Raw genomic sequence first — 10,562 nt, 5'->3', positions numbered from 1 at the left:
TGGGCACGCCAAGGGGAGGGTGGGGTAGGGGTTGTGAGTTTGGGAGAGCGGCTTAGTGCACCTTGCCATTGAAGACATTTCGGGTTGCGCTGAATATCAAGAGGATCGTAAGGGAAGTTGTCCTTCCATGCTGAAATCCACCATCCAAGGCGGAGTAGGATTAGGTCATGGAGCTGAGACAGAGGTGACGAGATGCAATTGAAGATACTGGCATTTCTCTCTTTCCGAAGAGACCAGATGATGATGAACAAGGTATCAGACCATATTTAATTTTCTTGAAGTAAATCCCAGGTTTAGGGGAATTCCATTGATCATAAAGCTCTCGTCGATGGCGGGGTGTAACACCCCCAAAATTCATACGCTTCTACCACTGCTACGTCGCATCGACATCGGGAGCGTTACCGCCACGATGGAACGCAAGGCATGATAATAGTTAATGATAACTTAAAACATTGTCTCGAAAACTAAAATACAGCGGAATTAAAATATAAATACAACTCGAGAATCATCAACGACCCCTTTCATTCAAACCACAAATCGTTTATGTAAGTCCTAGAAAAACTAATAATACTTATTTCAATATGCTTTAAATGCAAATACCAAAGACTAGTACCCCGTATGCTCGATATCATGTAGCAGCACCAACACACCTAGTCTGTTCCCAATTGTAGCATCAATGGTTCATCGCAATTCAACAAACACATAATAACACACAATCAGCTATGCTGAGTACGTAATGAACCATTGAATACATATAAGCATAAATGATGCACACATGAACAATCTTAAGCATGATGCTACATTATGTTACATCCTTTAACCTTTAATCTTTAATCTTTACTTGGCATCGTACGGGCACCGTCATCTTACTAGAATCATACGGGCTACTGAATCCTTAATAGACAACTTGGTCTATTAGATAAATGCAAATACGGTTTTGTTCTGTCTCACACCCATCACCTTAGTATGCATACCCCCAAGATCGAACGGAACCTTCCGCCTACTTGAGTTATCAAAAATATAAGGACACTACTGTCGTCACAGTAGGCCTGCGTAGGAGCGTAGGACAAGTCCCACACTCCCCTCATTGTTCATCACTTGTAAGGAGTCCAACTACAAGTTATTGTCATAATTCATTTTAATACTGTCCATTTATTTCATAACCACACAGAGTCATTTACATGTTCTCTTAGTTACAAAGCTCAAATCGTATCTCTTGTAACACCCTTGTTACACTATGGATACATAGAATCATTTACCTGTTCTCTTAGTTAAAATGCTCAAATCATATCTCTTGTAAGACTCTTGTTACACTATGGATAAGATTATTATTAATACTCATATAACTACAACGATAGAATTACGCATTCCCATGCCACATATCGATTTCAAATTACAAATGTCTAATCAAACAATCTCAATCAATCAAACGTTCCCTATCATGCTTCTAGGTTCCAATAACATAGATTGCAACCTAATCATGATACTAATACTAGGGATTAAACTGGTATGCGTACGTACCTTGTAACGGAGAATTTTCGCTGTCTTAATCGAACGTTCCGCTTATGAAATTGGGACCTAAACCGTTAAATAGAAGCTTTAGTGCTACGTCGTTGGTAATATTAACAACTACTACGTAACTAAGACTATACGGTTTAATAATTCGAAGTAAACGATAACTAACCCCTTATTTATGAACTTTCGTTACTTTTCGATTATAATGAGTTTAACGTCTTTTAGGAGTCAAAGTTAGTGAGCGAACTAAACTAAGCTAGTGTAGTTAGTCCACTATCTTTACCAAACCAATTAAGTCATAAGTCCAACCATGTTTTATGTCCAAAATTTTATGTCCAAAAGTCTTAGGTCCAATCCAGTCTTATGTCCGAAAGTCAGATTCGCAACTTTAGTCAGAATAATAAAATAGACTAATTAACTTGAATTATTAATTAATTAATTATAATTAATCATAATTACAAAAACAGTACATATAATCAAACTTAATATAATATATTCAATACATAAAATGTTTTATACCGTTAAGCTCGCCGGCAACCAAACTCCGGCGACCAACCTCCGGCAACGGCACATAACCCCACGCTCGCACACCACTCCTGCGTCTGTCGCCCGCGAGCCTCGCGCAGCACTCGACGCTCGACTTCTCACAAAATCGCACAAGCTCGTCTCGCACAGCCCAGCACCTGCTCGTCTCGCACAGCAGCAGCAGCGAGCCTCGCGCAGCTGTAATAGCCCTGTTTTTAAGAACGTTTATTTAAAAGGTAATTATAATTATTAAGCTAATTATATTCCGAAAATCTTATTTTATTTGAGCTGGAGTTGAATTATATTGTCGTGTTTGTAATATATTCATATGTTTAATTTTATTTGGTTATTATTATCGATATTGTTTTATATTTTGAATTTTTTGTGCATTTAGTTGAGCGGTATTTCGCAAATTGGAAAATCAAGGTTGGTTTCCTTCTCGAACCACCCAGCCCTTTTGTTATGTTTATCCGTTAATGAAACCAAAACACCACCCCCCTTGATATTTTGTCGGTTTAGTGAAATAAAACCCCAAACCTCATTTTGTTTCTTATACCTTCTATCCGCGTGAACCCAGAGAACCCCAACCCCAGTAAAACCCCAGCGAACTGACCTCCTCTTTCTCGTTCGCCGTCGCCGCACGACTCTTCTGCCTCGCCGGAGCCGCGTCGAATCACCGCAGCCCTGTCGTCGCTGCTGCTCTGTTCTCGTTTTCCTCTACTCGCACCGCAACTTCGTTCTCCTCTTCTCGCCGGTGCTGCTGTCGTTGATATGTCACCTCGCCGAAGCTTTCTCCTCAACTCCGTCGCGCAGTCGCCTCCTTGGCGTTGTTGATGCTGTTGTTCGCGTTCTTGGTGATGTGTGTGTGCGGTGTTGATGGGTTGTCGTGCCGCTGCTCTGTTCTCGTCTTCCTCTTCTCGCCGGTGCTGAGTCACCATCGAAGACTCGAAACCCCGATGTTCCTCTGTTTTTTTTTTGGGCAGCTTTTTGGATGGCAGAGGTATAAAATTCCTACTTGTTTCTATATCTGATATCTGATTTCTACTTGGTGTTAGCAAATGTTTAATTGGTTTACTTTTGTTTCTAATTGTTTTATAAATTAGATTATGATTAGAAGTTTAATTATAGAGTATAGTCTAATTGAGAGGACTTGTGAGCTGTTGTGGTGGTGGTTGTTTGTGATATTGTTCTTCTGTTGTTGTTGTTGTTGTTGTTCGTGTTCGGTGCTGCTTTGCGTCGCACCATGAACCACCGCGAACTGCCAGAGCTCTCTGCTCCCTTGTTTGTCCCTGCTCAACAGAGCAGAGGTATAATATTACCTCCTCCTCTTGTTTCTGATTTTCTAATTTGTAAATTATGCCCATGTTGTTGTTATTTGTTGTTGCTACTCTGTTTTGGTGGTGTAGTTGGGTTGTTCTGTGGTGGTGGTTTATAGTTAATGGGTTGTCGAATTGTTGCTGGTTTGTTGTTGTTGTTCGGTGTTGTTATGGATGTTGGGTTGATGTTGCTTTATTTTTAGGTGGTTCGTTGTTGCTATTGTTGTTGTTGTAGTTGGAATCGTTATATTTGAAGATAAGTTTAGAAGTTATATAGAATTAGTTAGTTTCTATTTGGGAGATTTAGTTTAAATTAGTTCTTATTTAGTGAGGATCCTACTGATTATTATTATCGTTGTGAGGTTATTATGGAGGATGATTATGGAGTTTGAGTCTCATTTGGAGACGAAGATTAATGAAGAAGGTTGTATTGTTCACATCTGGATCGCGTATGAGGTAACTTTTATGTTCAGTAAAATAATTTACTCATGCCCATGTGTGTGTGGATTTCTATTCTGTTTTTGTTAAATAACTTCGTACTATGGCCATAGATATGAATGTGATGATGAGTGTCATTGATTGAATATGAATACGCAACTGTTTTGCTGGCTTAGTTTATGAACTGAAAATAGAAAGTGGGCAAGGTATGGGTGGAGGATGGTTACTTTTTTGACTTGATACGGTCGGCTACTCCATAACGAACCTTGGGGGTAGTATTATTGCTGGGCTCCATAACGAATCTTGGAGGCAGTGTTTGTCTTTTGTCCAAAGCTTGTACTTGCCACTGATTGTTTAAGAGAATGAGCTATGCCAGCGTTGTAACAAATTGAAAATGATTTGAGAAAATAATATGTTTAGAACGGGCTGAAGTAAAGGTTACGAGTTTTCCACTCTTTTGGAATTGTGTTTGTTTTGTTTTTCTCCCTGATTTTGCAGGTTTGGTATCAAGAGCTCGAGAATTGAAGTGAAGCAAGATTATGATGTCGTTCTAGATTAAGGATTCAGTTTGTATCTAGTTAGTTGATTGGAGAATAGTTATGATATTTCGTTGTATAATATTTAGGAATTTACTCGAGATATTGGTGTAATTAAGGTTGTTTTTCCGCTGCGATTTTATTAATCAAGATTTGGATTCTAGTTTATGGATCTTAAGTGTGTTTAGTTAGCAGCTCGGAAGAGCGGGCTGTTACAAAATGGTATCAGAGCAACTTTGCGACCGTATGCCTAGTTGGCTACCTAGCGAGGGTAAAAGATCTTTGGGATAGTTTGAAATCAATTTGGGATTATTAGTGGTTAAGAATTGGTGATCAGAAATTAGGAATGTTGAAGGTTGAGTGTGTAAGTGTTGGGCTTTTGCGTGTGCTATATGATTTCGTTTATGTAAACGTATAGTGTCTTGTGTTGTTAATGTTGTTATGTGTTTTGAGAAAAATGTTGATTTGATTAAGTAAACGAATTTCAAACGAGATCTCTACAAATGAGATGATTGGAATCCTATTCCGAAAATTTTGCCCCTTTTGTTTTCTTTGCTCCTCGATTATGATATTGAGTTGAAGTGGGGATACAGAAGCTGATGGTAGAATTGAGGTTTGATACCTGATATCTTATGAGTTTGAGATTTTGGTTTTATTTTCAAGTTTCGAGGACGAAACTTTAAATAAGGGTGGTAGTATGTAATAGCCCTGTTTTTAAGAACGTTTATTTAAAAGGTAACTATAATTATTAAGCTAATTATATTCCGAAAATCTTATTTTATTTGAGCTGGAGTTGAATTATATTGTCGTGTTTGTAATATATTCATATGTTTAATTTTATTTGGTTATTATTATCGATATTATTTTATATTTTGAATTTTTTGTGCATTTAGTTGAGCGGTATTTCGCAAATTGGAAAATCAAGGTTGGTTTCCTTCTCGAACCACCCAGCCCTTTTGTTATGTTTATCCGTTAATGAAACCAAAACACCACCCCCCTTGTTATTTTGTCGGTTTAGTGAAATAAAACCCCAAACCTCATTTTGTTTCTTATACCTTCTATCCGCGTGAAACCCAGAGAACCCCAACCCCAGTAAAACCCCAGCGAACTGACCTCCTCTTTCTCGTTCGCCGTCGCCGCACGACTCTTCTGCCTCGCCGGAGCCGCGTCGAATCACCGCAGCCCTGTCGTCGCTGCTGCTCTTTCTCGTTTTCCTCTACTCGCACCGCAACTTCGTTCTCCTCTTCTCGCCGGTGCTGCTGTCGTTGATATGTCACCTCGCCGAAGCTTTCTCCTCAACTCCGTCGCGCAGTCGCCTCCTTGGCGTTGTTGATGCTGTTGTTCGCGTTCTTGGTGATGTGTGTGTGCGGTGTTGATGGGTTGTCGTGCCGCTGCTCTGTTCTCGTCTTCCTCTTCTCGCGGTGCTGAGTCACCATCGAAGACTCGAAACCCCGATGTTCCTCTGTTTTTTTTTGGGCGCTTTTTGGATGGCAGAGGTATAAAATTCCTACTTGTTTCTATATCTGATATCTGATTTCTATTGGTGTTAGCAAATGTTTAATTGGTTTACTTTTGTTTCTAATTGTTTTATAAATTAGATTATGATTAGAAGTTTAATTATAGAGTATAGTCTAATTGAGAGGACTTGTGAGCTGTTGTGGTGGTGGTTGTTTGTGATATTGTTCTTCTGTTGTTGTTGTTGTTGTTGTTCGTGTTCGGTGCTGCTTTGCGTCGCACCATGAACCACCGCGAACTGCCGGAGCTCTCTGCTCCCTTGTTTGTCCCTGCTCAACAGAGCAGAGGTATAATATTACCTCCTCCTCTTGTTTCTGATTTTCTAATTTGTAAATTATGCCCATGTTGTTGTTATTTGTTGTTGCTGCTCTGTTTTGGTGGTGTAGTTGGGTTGTTCTGTGGTGGTGGTTTATAGTTAATGGGCTGTCGAATTGTTGCTGGTTTGTTGTTGTTGTTCGGTGTTGTTATGGATGTTGGGTTGATGTTGCTTTATTTTTAGGTGGTTCGTTGTTGCTATTGTTGTTGTTGTAGTTGGAATCGTTATATTTGAAGATAAGTTTAGAAGTTATATAGAATTAGTTAGTTTCTATTTGGGAGATTTAGTTTAAATTAGTTCTTATTTAGTGAGGATCCTACTGATTATTATTATCGTTGTGAGGTTATTATGGAGGATGATTATGGAGTTTGAGTCTCATTTGGAGACGAAGATTAATGAAGAAGGTTGTATGTTCGCATCTGGATCGCGTATGAGGTAACTTTTATGTTCAGTAAAATAATTTACTCATGCCCATGTGTGTGTGGATTTCTATTCTGTTTTTGTTAAATAACTTCGTACTATGGCCATAGATATGAATGTGATGATGGTGTCATTGATTGAATATGAATACGCAACTGTTTTGCTGGCTTAGTTTATGAACTGAAAATAGAAAGTGGGCAAGGTATGGGTGGAGGATGGTTACTCTTTTTGACTTGATACGGTCGGCTACGCTCCATAACGAACCTTGGGGTAGTATTATTGCTGGGCTCCATAACGAATCTTGGCAGTGTTTGTCTTTTGTCCAAAGCTGTACTTGCCACTGATTGTTTAAGAGAATGAGCTATGCCAGCGTTGTAACAAATTGAAAATGATTTGAGAAAATAATATGTTTAGAACGGGCTGAAGTAAAGGTTACGAGTTTTCCACTCATTTTGGAATTGTGTTTGTTTTGTATTTTCTCCCTGATTTTGCAGGTTTGGTATCAAGAGCTCGAGAATTGAAGTGAAGCAAGATTATGATGTCGTTCTAGATTAAGGATTCAGTTTGTATCTAGTTAGTTGATTGGAGAATAGTTATGATATTTCGTTGTATAATATTTAGGAATTTACTCGAGATATTGGTGTAATTAAGGTTGTTTTTCCGCTGCGATTTTATTAATCAAGATTTGGATTCTAGTTTATGGATCTTAAGTGTGTTTAGTTAGCAGCTCGGAAGAGCGGGCTGTTACAAATGGTATCAGAGCAACATTGCGACCGTATGCCTAGTTGGCTACCTAGCGAGGGTAAAAGATCTTTGGGATAGTTTGAAATCAATTTGGGATTATTAGTGGTTAAGAATTGGTGATCAGAAATTAGGAATGTTGAAGGTTGAGTGTGTAAGTTGGGCTTTTGCGTGTGCTATATGATTTCGTTTATGTAAACGTATAGTGTTTGTGTGTTAATGTGTTATGTGTTTTGAGAAAAATGTGATTTGATTAAGTAAACGAATTTCAAACGAGATCTCTACAAATGAGATGATTGGAATCCTATTCGAAAATTTTGCCCCTTTTGTTTTCTTTGCTCCTCGATTTATGATATTGAGTTGAAGTGGGATACAGAAGCTGATGGTAGAATTGAGGTTTGATACCTGATATCTTATGAGTTTGAGATTTTGGTTTTATTTTCAAGTTTCGAGGACGAAACTTTAAATAAGGTGGTAGTATGTAATAGCCCTGTTTTTAAGAACTTTTATTTAAAAGGTAACTATAATTATAAGCTAATTATATTCCGAAAATCTTATTTTATTTGAGCTGGAGTTGAATTATATTGTCGTGTTTGTAATATATTCATATGTTTAATTTTATTTGGTTATTATTATCGATATTATTTTATATTTTGAATTTTTTGTGCATTTAGTTGAGCGGTATTTCGCAAATTGGAAAATCAAGGTTGGTTTCCTTCTCGAACCACCCAGCCCTTTTGTTATGTTTATCCGTTAATGAAACCAAAACACCACCCCCCCTTATTATTTTGTCGGTTTAGTGAAATAAAACCCCAAACCTCATTTTGTTTCTTATACCTTCTATCCGCGTGAAACCCAGAGAACCCCAACCCCAGTAAAACCCCAGCGAACTGACCTCCTCTTTCTCGTTCGCCGTCGCCGCACGACTCTTCTGCCTCGCCGGAGCCGCGTCGAATCACCGCAGCCCTGTCGTCGCTGCTACTCTGTTCTCGTTTTCCTCTACTCGCACCGCAACTTCGTTCTCCTCTTCTCGCCGGTGCTGCTGTCGTTGATATGTCACCTCGCCGGAGCTTTCTCCTCAACTCCGTCGCGCAGTCGCCTCCTTGGCGTTGTTGATGCTGTTGTTCGCGTTCTTGGTGATGTGTGTGTGCGGTGTTGATGGGTTGTCGTGCCGCTGCTCTGTTCTCGTCTTCCTCTTCTCGCTGGTGCTGAGTCACCATCGAAGACTCGAAACCCCGATGTTCCTCTGTTTTTTTTTTGGGCTGCTTTTTGGATGGCAGAGGTATAAAATTCCTACTTGTTTCTATATCTGATATCTGATTTCTAGTTGGTGTTAGCAAATGTTTAATTGGTTTACTTTTGTTTCTAATTGTTTTATAAATTAGATTATGATTAGAAGTTTAATTATAGAGTATAGTCTAATTGAGAGGACTTGTGAGCTGTTGTGGTGGTGGTTGTTTGTGATATTGTTCTTCTGTTGTTGTTGTTGTTGTTGTTCGTGTTCGGTGCTGCTTTGCGTCGCACCATGAACCACCGCGAACTGCCGGAGCTCTCTGCTCCCTTGTTTGTCCCTGCTCCACAGAGCAGAGGTATAATATTACCTCCTCCTCTTGTTTCTGATTTTCTAATTTGTAAATTATGCCCAAGTTGTTGTTATTTGTTGTTGCTGCTCTGTTTTGGTGGTGTAGTTGGGTTGTTCTGTGGTGGTGGTTTATAGTTAATGGGCTGTCGAATTGTTGCTGGTTTGTTGTTGTTCGGTGTTGTTATGGATGTTGGGTTGATGTTGCTTTATTTTTAGGTGGTTCGTTGTTGCTATTGTTGTTGTTGTAGTTGGAATCGTTATATTTGAAGATAAGTTTAGAAGTTATATAGAATTAGTTAGTTTCTATTTGGGAGATTTAGTTTAAATTAGTTCTTATTTAGTGAGGATCCTACTGATTATTATTATCGTTGTGAGGTTATTATGGAGGATGATTATGGAGTTTGAGTCTCATTTGGAGACGAAGATTAATGAAGAAGGTTGTATTGTTCGCATCTGGATCGCGTATGAGGTAACTTTTATGTTCAGTAAAATAATTTACTCATGCCCATGTGTGTGTGGATTTCTATTCTGTTTTTGTTAAATAACTTCGTACTATGGCCATAGATATGAATGTGATGATGAGTGTCATTGATTGAATATGAATACGCAACTGTTTTGCTGGCTTAGTTTATGAACTGAAAATAGAAAGTGGGCAAGGTATGGGTGGAGGATGGTTACTCTTTTTGACTTGATACGGTCGGCTACGCTCCATAACGAACCTTGGGGGTAGTATTATTGCTGGGCTCCATAACGAATCTTGGAGGCAGTGTTTGTCTTTTGTCCAAAGCTTGTACTTGCCACTGATTGTTTAAGAGAATGAGCTATGCCAGCGTTGTAACAAATTGAAAATGATTTGAGAAAATAATATGTTTAGAACGGGCTGAAGTAAAGGTTACGAGTTTTCCACTCATTTTGGAATTGTGTTTGTTTTGTATTTTCTCCCTGATTTTGCAGGTTTGGTATCAAGAGCTCGAGAATTGAAGTGAAGCAAGATTATGATGTCGTTCTAGATTAAGGATTCAGTTTGTATCTAGTTAGTTGATTGGAGAATAGTTATGATATTTCGTTGTATAATATTTAGGAATTTACTCGAGATATTGGTGTAATTAAGGTTGTTTTTCCGCTGCGATTTTATTAATCAAGATTTGGATTCTAGTTTATGGATCTTAAGTGTGTTTAGTTAGCAGCTCGGAAGAGCGGGCTGTTACAGCAGCACTCGACACGATTCGCACAGCAGTAGCAGCAAGCCTCGCACAACCACGCTCGAGCACAAACCCTTGCTCGCAACCACCTCCGCTCGCGCGCTCGTCACTCCGCACCCACAGCAGCGTCACCCGTCACAACCTCGCACTCGCCACACACCCTCGATCCGTCGAAGGTGAAGCGTTTAGGGGAGGCGACGAGAGAGAGGGAGGGAGAGAAGCTGAGGGAGAAAGAACAACGAGAGAGAGAGAGAAGGAACAGCGAGAGAGGAAGGAAGAGCAGCGAGAGAGAGGAGAGAGAAGAAAGGTAGAGTTACGGCTGAGGGAGGAGAGGAAGAAATTTAGGGTTTCTGATATTTCTCCTCTTAATTTCCCTTTTTATACCCTTCTAAAAGTGGTAACCTTAGATCGGGTGAACTCGGTTTACCCTTTATAAATCCGAAATTAACACAACCG

The sequence above is a fragment of the Beta vulgaris genome, chromosome 1 (genome assembly GCF_026745355.1).
Source record: "Beta vulgaris subsp. vulgaris cultivar EL10 chromosome 1, EL10.2, whole genome shotgun sequence".
Taxonomy (NCBI): Eukaryota; Viridiplantae; Streptophyta; class Magnoliopsida; order Caryophyllales; family Amaranthaceae; genus Beta; species Beta vulgaris.
The sequence above is the reverse complement of the archived record's forward strand: the minus strand, read 5'-3'. Positions refer to the sequence as shown.